Raw genomic sequence first — 12,638 nt, 5'->3', positions numbered from 1 at the left:
AATAGTGAGAACCAATTCAAGAAGTTTATTGACATGATAAATAGCTTATCCATTAATGTTCCATTGGTTGAGGCGTTGGAACAAATGCCCGGGTATGCAAAGTTCATGAAAGATTTGGTGACAAAGAAAAGATCAATGAATTGTGAGACTATCAAGATGACACATCAAGTGAGTGCTATTGTGCACTTAATGGCTCCGAAATTGGAAGATCCCGTTGCTTTCACAATCCCTTGCACTATTGGAAGCGCCGAATTTGCCAAAGCTCTATGTAGTCTAGGGGCGAGTATCAACTTGATGCCCTACTCGGTGTTCAAAACTTTAGGAATTGGAAAACCAAGACCCACATCTATGAGGTTACAAATGGCGGATCGTACTATGAAGAGACCATTGGGTATTATTGATGATGTGTTGGTTCGTCTTAATAAGTATATCCTCCCGGCAGACTTTGTGATCCTTGACTGCCAAGTACACTATGAGGTGCCTATTATCTTGGGTAGACCTTTCCTTGCTACGGGGAAGGTGCTTGTTGATGTGGAAGCCGGTGAGCTTACCTTTCGGGTGGGCGATGAAAAGGTGGTTTTCCATGTGTGCAAATCTATGAGGAAATCTAATAGCAACGAAGTTTGTTCGTTTGTGGACTTAGTGACCGAGGTGATAGTTGATGATACTAGTGCCATGATGAATGTTGATGATACTTTGGAGGCCGTATTAATCATGATGATGATGAGAAGGATGGCTATGTAGAATGTGTAAATGTATTACAAGGAATGGGGTCGTATACTTATGAACCCCAAAAATTGCCCTTAGATCTTGAGAACCGGAAGACTCCTCCAAAAAAGCCCTCAATCGAGGAGCCTCCCACTTTGGAGTTAAAGCCATTGCCTTCACATCTCATGTATGATTTTCTTAGCCCATGTTCTACTTTACCTGTTATTCTTTCCTCTTGCTTGACTTACATGCAGGTAGATTCTACTTTGGCGGTGCTTCAAAAGAGGAAGAAAGTTATAGGATGGACACTGGCAGATATTCGGGGTGTAAACCCTGCCTTTTGCATGCACAAGATTATTTTGGAAGAGTATTCCAAACCCTCCATTGAACATCAAAGAAGGTTAAATGAAGCAATGCAAGTGGTGGTAAATAAGGAGATCATAAAGTGGTTGGATGCCGGGGTAGGTTACCCCATTTCCGACAGCTCGTGGACCTCTCCGATGCAATGTATCCCAAAGAAAGGGGGCATGATTGTGGTCACCAATGACAAGAATGAATTGATTCCTACAATAACGGTGACCGGGTGGAGAGTGTGCATGGAATATCGGAAGCTCAACAAAGTCACTCGGAAAGATCATTTTTCTTTTCCATTTCTTGATCAAATGCTTGACAGGTTGGCCGGACGAGCTTTTTATTGTTTCCTTGATGGCTATTCCAGCTACAATCAAATTCTCATTGCTCTTGAGGACCAAGAAAAGGCTACTTTCACTTGTCCCTATGGTACTCTCGTATTCCCGCGGATGCCATTTGGGTTATGCAATGCACCGACGACTTTTCAACAGTGTATGGTGGCCATCTTCACCGACATGGTGGAGGATTTTCTTGAGGTATTTATGGATGATTTCTCCGTGGTTGGGAATTCCTTCAATGATTGCTTGAACAACTTGGATAATGTCTTGGCAAGATGTGATGAGACAAACTTGGTTTTGAATTGGGAGAAATGTCACTTCATGGTCGAAGAAGGCATGGTCCTCGGCCACAAAATTTCAAAGCATGGTATTGAGGTCGACAAGGTCAAAATTGAGGTGATCTCCAAATTCCCTCCCCCTACATCCGTGAAGGGAGTGAGGAGCTTCTTGGGTCATGTGGGGTTCTATCACCGATTCATCAAGGACTTTTCTAAGGTGGTGAACCCCTTGTGTAAACTTTTGGAGAAGGATGGCAAGTTTCATTTCAACGAGAATTGTATGAAGGCATTCGAATTGCTCAAGTTCAAGTTGACTACTACTCCTATTATCACCGCACCAGATTGGAGCTTACCTTTTGAGCTCATGTGTGATGCTAGTGATGTGGCAGTCGGAGCAGTTTTGGAGCAGCGTATTAACAAAATCTTTCATCTGGTCTATTATGGTAGTAAGACCATGAATGATGCACAAGTCAACTACACAGTGACCGAAAAAGAGCTCCTTGATATTGTTTTTGCTATGGAAAAGTTCCGCCCATACTTGATGGGTACAAAGGTGATTATTCACACCGACCATGCGGCGCTTCGATATTTGATAAGCAAGAAAGATTCTAAAGCAAGACTAATGTGGTGGGTGCTTCTTTTGCAAGAGTTTGATCTAGAGATTCAAGACCGCAAAGGTAGTGAAAACCAAGTGGCGGACCACTTCTCTCGTTTGGAGGAGGAGGAGAGGCTACATGATAGCCTTGAGATAAATGATTCATTTCCCGACGAGCAACTCGTAGCCATTTCTATGACCGAGATGCCATGGTTTGCCGACTTTGCCAATTATCTTGTGAGTGGCATTGTACCGGATAAGTTCTCTTCAAACCAAAGGAAGAAGCTCAAACGGGATTGCCTCGACTATTATTGGGATGAGCCTTATCTCTTCCGGATTTGTACCGATGGTGTGATTCGACGATGTGTACTGGAGGAGGAACAAATGGAAATTCTTGAAGCTTGCCACTCATCGCCATATGGTGGTCACCATGGTGGAGCTAGAACGGCAAAAAGAGTGTTGAGTTGTGGATTCTATTGGCTTACTTTTTACAAGGACGCTAGCGATCTCGTCAAGCGTTGTGATGAATATCAAAGGGCCGGTGGGATTTCTAAGAAAAATGAGATGCCCCTCACCACCATGTTGGAGATTGACATTTTTGATATGTGGGGCATTGATTTCATGGGTCTATTCTTAAGCTCTTGTGGGAACATACATATTGGTAGTTGTGGAGTATGTGTCAAAGTGGGTTGAAGCCGTGGCTTTGCCCAACAATGAAGCTCGGAGTGTGGGGGCATTTTTGAAAAAGAACATCTTCACAAGGTTTGGTACTCCAAGGGCCATTATTAGTGATGGGGGATTGCACTTTTGCAACAAAGCTTTTGATACCTTACTTACAAAGTATGGTGTTACTCACAAAGTTTCTACTCCCTATCATCCTCAAGCAAGCGGGCAAGTTGAAGTTTCCAACCGGGAGATCAAGAGTATTTTGTCAAAGACCGTGAATGCTAACCAGACAGATTGGTCAAAGAAACTTGATGATGCTCTTTGGTATTATAGGACGGCTTACAAAACACCGATTGGTATGTCCCCGTATCGGTTAGTGTTCGGGAAAGCTTGTCACCTACCGGTGGAACTTGAGCATAAGGCTATGTGGGCATTGAAGAAGCTTAATCTTAAATGGGATGTAGCCGCTAACTTAAGGGAGGCACAATTGAATGAGCTTGATGAATTCCGGTTCCATGCATATTCAAGTTCGTCCTTGTACAAGGACAAGATAAAGTACCTCCATGACAAGTACATCCGGAACAAGGAGTTCAAAGAAGGTGATCTTGTGCTACTGTTCAATTCTCGGTTGCGGATGTTTCTGGGAAAGTTGAAATCCAAGTGGAGTGGTCCATTTGAGGTTGTGCATGTGACACCCTTTGGTGCATTAGACTTGAAGAACAAGAATGAAGAAGTATTTAGAGTCAATGGTCACCGGGTGAAACATTATCTTGGCAAAGTTGATGATGGCCACGTTGTGGCGTTAATTAATTTCAAGTGATTGATGGTAACCTGCATCGTGTCGCGACGTTAAATCAGGCGCTTCTTGGGAGGCAACCCATGTGTCTTTTTCTTTTCTTTTTCATTAGATAGGCTTTGTTTTGTGCTAACTAGTTTTGAAGTGTATACAGGAATGGATGTGCATTGCAGGGACTGTGTCAAAATATTTGGCCAAGTGTTGAAAGAGTGCTGACCGCACATTAATTGTGCGGACCGTACATTAATTGTGCGGACCGCACAATTCTAAAGGCAGCAGCAGAAATCACTCTGTGACCGTACAATTCTGTGTGCGGTCGCATAATTGGAAGACAAAAATTGCAAGTTCTCTGATGTTGGCCTGTCAAAATTCATAGACAATCTACGGCCACACTCACTTTTATGCGGACCGCAGAGTTGCATTGAGGTCCAGGTAAAGAGTGCGGTCCGCACTCAAAATTGTGCGGCCGCACTCGTCTTAAGTTTGGGACGACTTGGTCATTCTACAAATAGAACCTCGAGACACTACTCACCTTTCCACTCTGAAGTCTTGAACCCTAAGCAAACATAGTGCACGATCGATTAATTCACAATCTTCCTTCATTTCATCAGTGTAGATTCTTACCTGCATCTTTAATAACTGGTATCTTCATTACATCTTTAGATTTTGAAATTTCAATTAGTTTTTGTTCTTTTGTGGTGTGAATTGTTAGACCTAAATTGCCAATTGTTAGTCAAAGGTGCTTAAAATCATGTGGGTTGTTTCATAAATATTCATTAGGGACTGGGTAGACCATTAATCATGTTAATTCGTGCATGCCATGTCTAAAGTTTGAAAAATTGCATGAACTCTAACTTTACGGTCGTAAATGCTAAAATTATACGGCCGCACACAAATTTGTGCAGTCCGCAGACCACTTGATTAGGGTAAATGTTACGCTTGCAAAGTGAGGACCACACTCAAAATTGTGCGGTCCTCAAAAAAGAATTGTGCGGCCGCATAAAAAGGTGTGCAACCACACTTTTGAACTTTAGAGAATCAGTATTTCAGGAGTGGATTTGTGCGGCCGCACTCAAAATTGTGCGGTTCGCAGTAAAATTATGCGGCCGCATAAACATGTGTGCGACCTCACTTGTGAACTTCAGAGAATCAATATCTAAGGACTGGACCTGTGCGGTCGCACTTAAAATTGTGCGGTCCGCACTTCAGGGTGTGCGACCGCACTTCAAAATTGTGCGGTCGGCACTAGACAGTCTGCGGTCACACTTAAAATTGTGCGGTCCGCACTGTCTCCTTTGATGACTGTTATGCTGTAATTGTTCTGTAAATGTTTGAAGTATTTTGAACTCAACTAACCTATGTACCTTGTATTGCAGATAATGTTTAGATCACGTGGTAGAGGAGATACATCAAAAGGGAGAGGTGAACCCTCCCGAGGCAGAGGAAAATGCACTCGCCCTTTGCGAGTGCAATCGAAGCCCATTTCTAAAAAGCTGACCACCGAGAGAGGAAGGGACACATAGCCCTCATAATCCAATTCCTATGCCCCATCCAGGGAAGCCTCCGAGGGTCATTCAATGGAGATCCAACCAGAGGCCCAGTCCCAACCATCCCAACCCACTAGGCGTTTCAATTGCGCGACGAACCTACATCTAGTTCTTCTGGAGGTTCTGATGCAGGAAGCCAGGGTTCCGAGCCCTTTTCTACACCTAATCCTCCGGCACCAGTACCTATTAATGTCGATGATAATAATATCCCGGGTGATGGTAGAGGGGTGGACACACAAGTGGGCGGCCTTGAGAGGTCGAAGAAAAAGGAAATGTGGGAGGATCGGTTCGTGAATTTGACAACCTTTAACAGGTTCCGAGAATTGTGGCCCCAGAGGTCGCTCACACTTGAGTGACAATTTTTAATGAAGGATTTGGATATTCATAATCCAAATGTCCTTAGACAGTTCCACGAGCGCAAGGGGTGGAAGTGGTTCACCCAAGTGTCATCGATACAAATGAGCACTTGGTCAGGGAGTTCTACGCCAACGTGGCTCACATCAAGAAGGCGACAAAAGTGACAAAGGTGAGAAAATTGAAAGTCCGCTTTGACTCCTGCTCTTTGAACACTTATGTGGGATTCGAAGACGTGGAGGCAGTCCAGTACCTAGAGAAGTTGGCTCTGGGTGACGCAGCTCGCCCGTGGCTAGTTGAGATTTTGGCCGCCCGAGGACCATCACCACCATGGATTACATCTCATTGGCAGTCCGAAAAAGTGAAAAGTCTTACCCTTACCCAAACACCCTCACAGAGTATTTTAATGATGCCAAGGTGGAGCCGAGATCATATGACACAAAAGCAAAGGCCAAGAAGCCTTTCTCATGGTACCACCTGCAGGGTGTTGACAACCCAAAGTTCAAGGGTAAGGCACTACCACCGTTAGTCAGTCTGACGAGCCATCGGTGGTGGGTTCTGAGACTGCTGCTGAGCCATCTACAGCTCCCATGCCTTCCACAGCAGCCGGGCCTTCCACCGGGATAGTCACCATGGCACCATCTTCATCTTCTACGCCATCAGATGTAGTACTAGTGCCAGCCTCATCCACTTATCCTCTCACTGTGCTGCGAGTCTCCCAGACTTTGGTGAGCCTCAACAACTGGATGCAGACAACCACTTCTAAGTTGTCTGACATATCCAGTACTGTTGCAGTACAGTACTCCACCCCAGCAGCACCACAGGTCCCTCTGTTAGTGGAGGAAATATTGAAGAAGATTCTAGACAACCAGAAGACCATTATGGATACTCTGGTGGCTCACGAGGGTGCTATTGAGGAGTTGAGCAAGCAGGTGAAGAAGATGAGGAAATCTCAGGCTTCAAAGAAAGCAGTGGAGAGTTTGAGCAGGGAGGTGAAGAAGATAGCAGCAGCAGGTGATTTGCCCTTTGACCTACTGATGGAGACAGGTCCTTCAGTACCAGCTGACCCAGCAGCACCATCAGTAGAGGCACCAGCTGGCCAGTCTGACGAGCCAGATCTCACTGCCCCCATTGCTAAGGAGATGCTTCAGATGCTCACCAACCCTGTTGTCCCTCAGCCCGGTGATGATGAGATACAGCTGGAGGAGACGGAGGATGGTGATGCCGCCAGTCACCCTAAGACCACATAGGGAGTTTTCTTTACTCTCTATCCTCTTCTGTTTTGATGTTGCTAAGCATTGAGGATAATGCTTATTCGTATTCTGGGGGGGGGTGGCCTATTTTGGTTCATTTTGGATGGCTGTGATGACATTTGATTACATTTGGGCATGTAATAACTTTAATACTCTTTTTCTTTTATCTTTGTTTTTATTTTCTCCCTCATTATGTATATATTCATCCCGCTTGTATATATTCCATTCCTCTCGGTTTGTATATTCAGTTGCCTTACTTTCAGTATTTTATGTCATAGCTTCTTCAATTTGTTTTCTTAATAGTATAGCTTCTTAGTTACTTTATTAGCTTCTTTTTGATTTGTTAGCTTCTTTTTATGTTTTAGTGAACAATAAGCCTTTGGTTTTCTTAATGCTATAGTTCTTTCTAAAGGTGGGTCTTGTGTGAACCGGGTGGCTATTCCCAATGATGGTGGCGTAACAACCTTCTTAAGGGATCGAGTCAGTTTTTGATGATTAGGTAGAAACAATTAGTATTAATAAATAAATAAGGGTCAAGCATGCTTCACTTGGTACCAACACACTTAACTACACGCTTACGGTTAAAAATTAGTTTTTGTAAAGAAATAGCCCTAGTTAGTGACCTTGTGACTTTTGTGTTGACTTAGGCAATCATCGGGTGATTTAGTTGAACAATTAGTGATTTTAAATCTTGAATGTGGTTGTTTTGGGCCCTCGACTCTTTTCTCTTTGACAATTCGGTTGTGTGAGAGGTGAGGTATTTTGTTACAAGTCCAAGTACCCGTGTGAGTGGTCTAGAATTTGCCCTGAGTGTGTTTCTAGGTGAAATTCTAAGTTAGCCTGGTCTGAGAAGAGATTATAGGCTTTCCTTGACCCGTTTTGAAACCTTCCATGGCCCACCAATGATATCATCCTTAGTAAACCCTTTTGAGCCTAAAGCCTTCTTATTCGATAACCACATTACAAGCCTTTACCCATTTTATAGTGACTCTCTCTTGGCACCTGAACTTTCTTTAGCACTCATGTGATTCAAATGGCAAAAACATAAGTTTGGGGGAGAGACGAGGAGTTTAAAGATGGTCTCAAGGCATAAAAAAAATAATAAAAAAAAAGAGAGAAAAGAAATGAAGATGAGGAAAGGCAAAGAAAAAGAAAGGAAGAACTAAAGAAAAACACAAAAAGAAAGTGAGTAATGTGAAAGGGTTGAAAAGATGCAAAAGAATGCAAAAGTTCAAAGCATGGACAACAAAGAAGGAAAGTATGAATAGCATGGCAAAGAAAGAGTGATGTCAACTCCCTATAATCCTCCTAAGGGAAAAGAAAATGACTCAAAGAGTCGGCAAAGTAAGAGCCAAAAAGAGAATATGAAGTGCTAAAGGGAAGATGAACCAATTCCATTCCGATATTTCACTCCTTAGTCCAAAAGCCTTCATTACATGCCGAAAAAGCCCTACGTGATTTCAAGTCGAGCGAGCTTTCATTAGTGGTGATCTACATGAGGGGAAATCATATGGTACTTAGAGCCGGGCTTGTGACATTGTTTTGAGAGTGATAAGCAAATCTTTCTCGAGTCATTGAATTGAATTATTCATTCGTGACAAGAGTGGGTTGCTCTAGTGGTAAGCACCCTCCACTTCCAACCAAGAAGTTGTGAGTTAGAGTCACCCCAAGAGCAATGTGGGAAGTTCTTGGAGGGACAGAGCCTAGGGTCTATCAGAAACAGCCTCTCTACCCTAGGGTAGGGGTAAGGTCTATGTACACACTACCCTCCCCAGACCCTACTAGTGGGATTATACTGGGTGGTTGTTGTTATTGTTGTATTCGTGAGTGAGATGAGCTTCCGGAGTGTATAGGAGGAGGAGTTTGGGATCCACAATGACCTGCATGAAAGTGCGATCTTCCTTGATGAACAAAGTCAACCCTTGATGCTCAAGCGTCACATTAGAGCCATTTGTGCTTTAACATTCAATTCATAGGCTTGTTAATGATTCATGAGCGTGTAAGTAATTGTTGGTCCTAATTGATTTGTGTTTGACTCAATTTAGTCCAGCTGAAATAGCCTTTTTCTAGTGGAGGTAGGAAATTGCCTTAATTGCTTGAGGACAAGCAAAAACTTAAGTTCGGGGGAGTTGATAAGTAGGGATTTTGACCGCTTACTTACTCTCTTTTACTTACGTTTTAGCTCAAAAATGCTTAAAGATACTCCCGAGAACTAATGAAATGTGCTTTCTTGCAGGAATGTTGGGAAACGATCCAAAGAAGTGAAAATCAACTCAAAAAGGAGTAAAATTGGACAACAACCAAAAAGGGATACAGTGCGGACCATATAATGTTGTATGCGACCGCAAACTCTGAAGAGGCTCTGATAGATTTTCTTCATAGAGTGCAGACCTCACAATTATTGTACGGCCACAAAAGACTAGATTGAGAGAGCTGAAGTTTGGGAGCTTGAAGATGTGCGGACCTCACTATTATTGTGCGGCTGCAGGTTGCCAAAATGCGGCCGCACTAATAAATGTGCGGTCCGCAGAATGGGACCCTGATCCAATCCAAGAGCAAGAGTGTGGCCACACTCAAATATGTGGGGTCCACATAATGAGAGGAAGTGCGGTCGCAACTCACTTTTGTGTGACCGTAGAAAACCATACCCACCAGTCAGTCTCAAAGTGCGGACCGCACACAGAATTGTGCGACCGCACAACCTTCGCAGGGGCAATTTTGTCAGATATTTTCAGCTGGGTATAAATAGATCTTTTTGTCATTTTTAGGTTAAGTTTGGTGCACCTGAACATTCAGAGCCGTTATTATTTACTGTATTGGGCAACTTTATACTAGTTTAGCATTTAAACATTAGATTTTCTTTCCTTAATCAATTATTATGCATTTTATCTTAGTTTCTTATTTAATTTCTTCATTTTCCATGAGTACCTAAACCCTTAGCTAGGGTTGTGACCCAACCCTAGTATGGATACTTAATGGGTGATTGATTTAAGGCTTATTTGTGATTGGGTATATGAATTTTAGCCTAATTCTTTCTTGATTTTGAGAATTGATGGTTGCAAACATTGATTCATGCCTAATTGACTTAGTCTCTACTTGAGGAAGTGAGACTAAGTCTAGGAAAACTTGGCTAACGAGAAATTGGGGTGAACTCAAGAAATTGATAGCCCAAATTAAAGGGTCTAATCTAGAGATATTAAGACCCGACTTGAGCATTTATCACTTGTTTCGTGAGATAACCATTTCGTGAGATACCCATATGCCCTAAAGCTATAAATCAGTTAGGTAACCGACTAGGCGGAAATCGTAACCCTAGATCTTTTATAACTTGAAAAACTACCAAAACCAAAAACATTGTCTCTTAGCTTTACAATTGCAAGCATTAGCATAAAAGTAGAAGTAGAAACAACAATTGAAAATGTAGAAGTGTAATCTTAGGCACGTCATACATTCACACTAGATATATACCTAATCCCACATCAAGCTCCCTGTGAAATCGACCCCGACTCGCATTTTTTTATTATTGCATCGACCGCCTCGCAACCTATATTATTGGTGTGAGCTTCGGCGACATCAACAAACACCCCCGAAAACCCCAAGAATTCTGAAAATCCTTCTTCACCACACAAAAAACATTTACCCACACCTTCAAACACCCAAACCCCGAAGAAAAGGCATGTCTAGATGATTGTGCACAAAACAGTAGCAAGTAAAAAATAGGCCAAGAAGTTGAATGAGAAATTAAAGACTAGTCAAGTAGAAGAACCTCAAAAATCTGATGATTCTTTCAAGTATGTGACTGAGGGGGAAGAACTAGTTTCATCTGAAACTAAACAGGTAACTTCTAGGTTATAAACTTCTACTCTTTCTTCTGAAATTGCAAAAAATCTTAAAACTAGGTTTGTGTTGGTTGGTTCGATTATTGGTGTAGAAACCGTTGGTACTGACAAAATTGGTAGTAAAAATGGAAGGAAAAAGAAAAGAAGAGTGAGGGTGTTGAAGCAGATGTGAGGGGAAGGGAAGAAGAAAGAGTGTCTGGATCTACTTCACCCACTCTTGTTGGTTTGAATGAAGAAATAGAGGCAATGGTGTTATAGAGTAAGAAGAGTGCTGACGGGGAAGAAATTGTTGAAAGAGAAGGAGGTAGTGGTTATGGGGACACTACTGCTGTAGAGGGGCTGGTTAGGTTGAGGAAAAGGTTCCAAAAACTTGTTCCTTCTAGAAAGGAACCCCTTCATGATCTGTTGCTGAACGTGTTTGATAGCTATAACCCCAGAAAGAAGAAGAGTATTGGAGTAAAAATCCTTGGAAAGACTATGGGTGGAAAGAAGAGAAAGGTTGCGTCTTCTATCCCTGTAGAGACTCCTCCTACAAGATGAAGAACTACAAGGAGGCAGAAGAAGTAGAGTGAGGCCAACTTGAAGAAGTCCTTAACTAAGTGCCAAGAAGGTTGCTGCTAAGAGGAAGAAGAAAACTGGAGAAACAAGTGAGGCAGTTTAGATAGAGGAGATGGACCCAGTCCTTCATGATGAGGATGAGACAGAGGAAGTGGAAGTGGTCACTTCCAGTGCTAAGAAAAGTTAAACTTCTAAGAAGAAGTCTCTAAAAAAGGCTGATGAGGAAGAAGACTCTGTCCTATCCAAGAGAACCTTATCTGCTAGAAAATCAAAGAAAGTTCAAGTGGTGGAGGAAGAAAGTGAATAAGAGACTGATCAGGAAGAAGATAAGTTGGTAAAGTTCCAAAAAAAACTATTTTGAAAAGAAGGCTTCTCAGTGATTTAGAGTAAGAAGGAATGGTTCTGCTGTTGTAAAAATTGAGTTACAAGGTTGGAAGGACGTGGTCCTTCAGCTGGAAGGAAGGTTGGCCAGGGCTGAATTGTGGAATTCTTTGCCAACTGTGAGATTGAAAATGGAAAAGTCACCAGTAAAGTGAAAGGAGTGAAAATCAGCTTTGATGATAAAGAGCTTGAGGAGATTCTAGGTATACTTGCTGAGGGGTATAAAGACTATACAAAGTTAAAATGGCCTAGTCTAGAAAATCTTCCCACCTCACTGGCCATCACCAAGAAGTTTGCTGATAGGGACATGGAGCAAGAACCCAGAGTTGTGTAACAAAGTGAAATAAAGCCCTCTCATAAGGTGCTTTTCGAGTTTGTGAACAAGGTGGTTCTGCCCATGCAGGAAAGAAGGCATTTGGCTACCTTCATGGACCTGGTCCTTATGGAATGTCTGGACAGTGGGAAGCAAATTAACTGGCCAGGGTTCATAATCTAGCTCCTTCATAGGGTTGTTTGTGGCACCAAGACTCATGCCATTCCTTATGGCTTTTATCCTAACTATTGTGCTTGCCGCCTTTAGGGTTTCCCTCAAGAAATTGGATGCTTGTACTATAAAGACTACTTTGGGGCCGGGACTTTGACTGGTTGTGACTACCAAGTCCAAACTGCGCCCAAAGAACCTGATTCATCCAAGAGGGTACCTAAGAACAACAAGATTAAAGCAGTGGAGCTAAGGATGTTGAGATTGAAAGACTAAAGAAAATGTTGATTGAAGTAGAAGCTGAGAGAGGCTCTCTCAAGTCCGAGCTTGCAAAGGAGAAGGAGAAGAATGAGGGTATTCTTCAAGATATGTTGAAACTGCTGCAAGCCCAGAACCTAGTCCTTCCCAATCCTAAACCCTTCCTAGCCCAGTTTGTAACTAGTTACCCAAGTGGGATTTCTCTATTTTTTGCTCACGGTTCTATGTTTTTCTT

This window comes from Nicotiana tabacum, chromosome 15 (assembly GCF_000715075.1).
Source record: "Nicotiana tabacum cultivar K326 chromosome 15, ASM71507v2, whole genome shotgun sequence".
Lineage (NCBI taxonomy): Eukaryota > Viridiplantae > Streptophyta > Magnoliopsida > Solanales > Solanaceae > Nicotiana > Nicotiana tabacum.
This window is presented reverse-complemented; position numbering follows the sequence as displayed.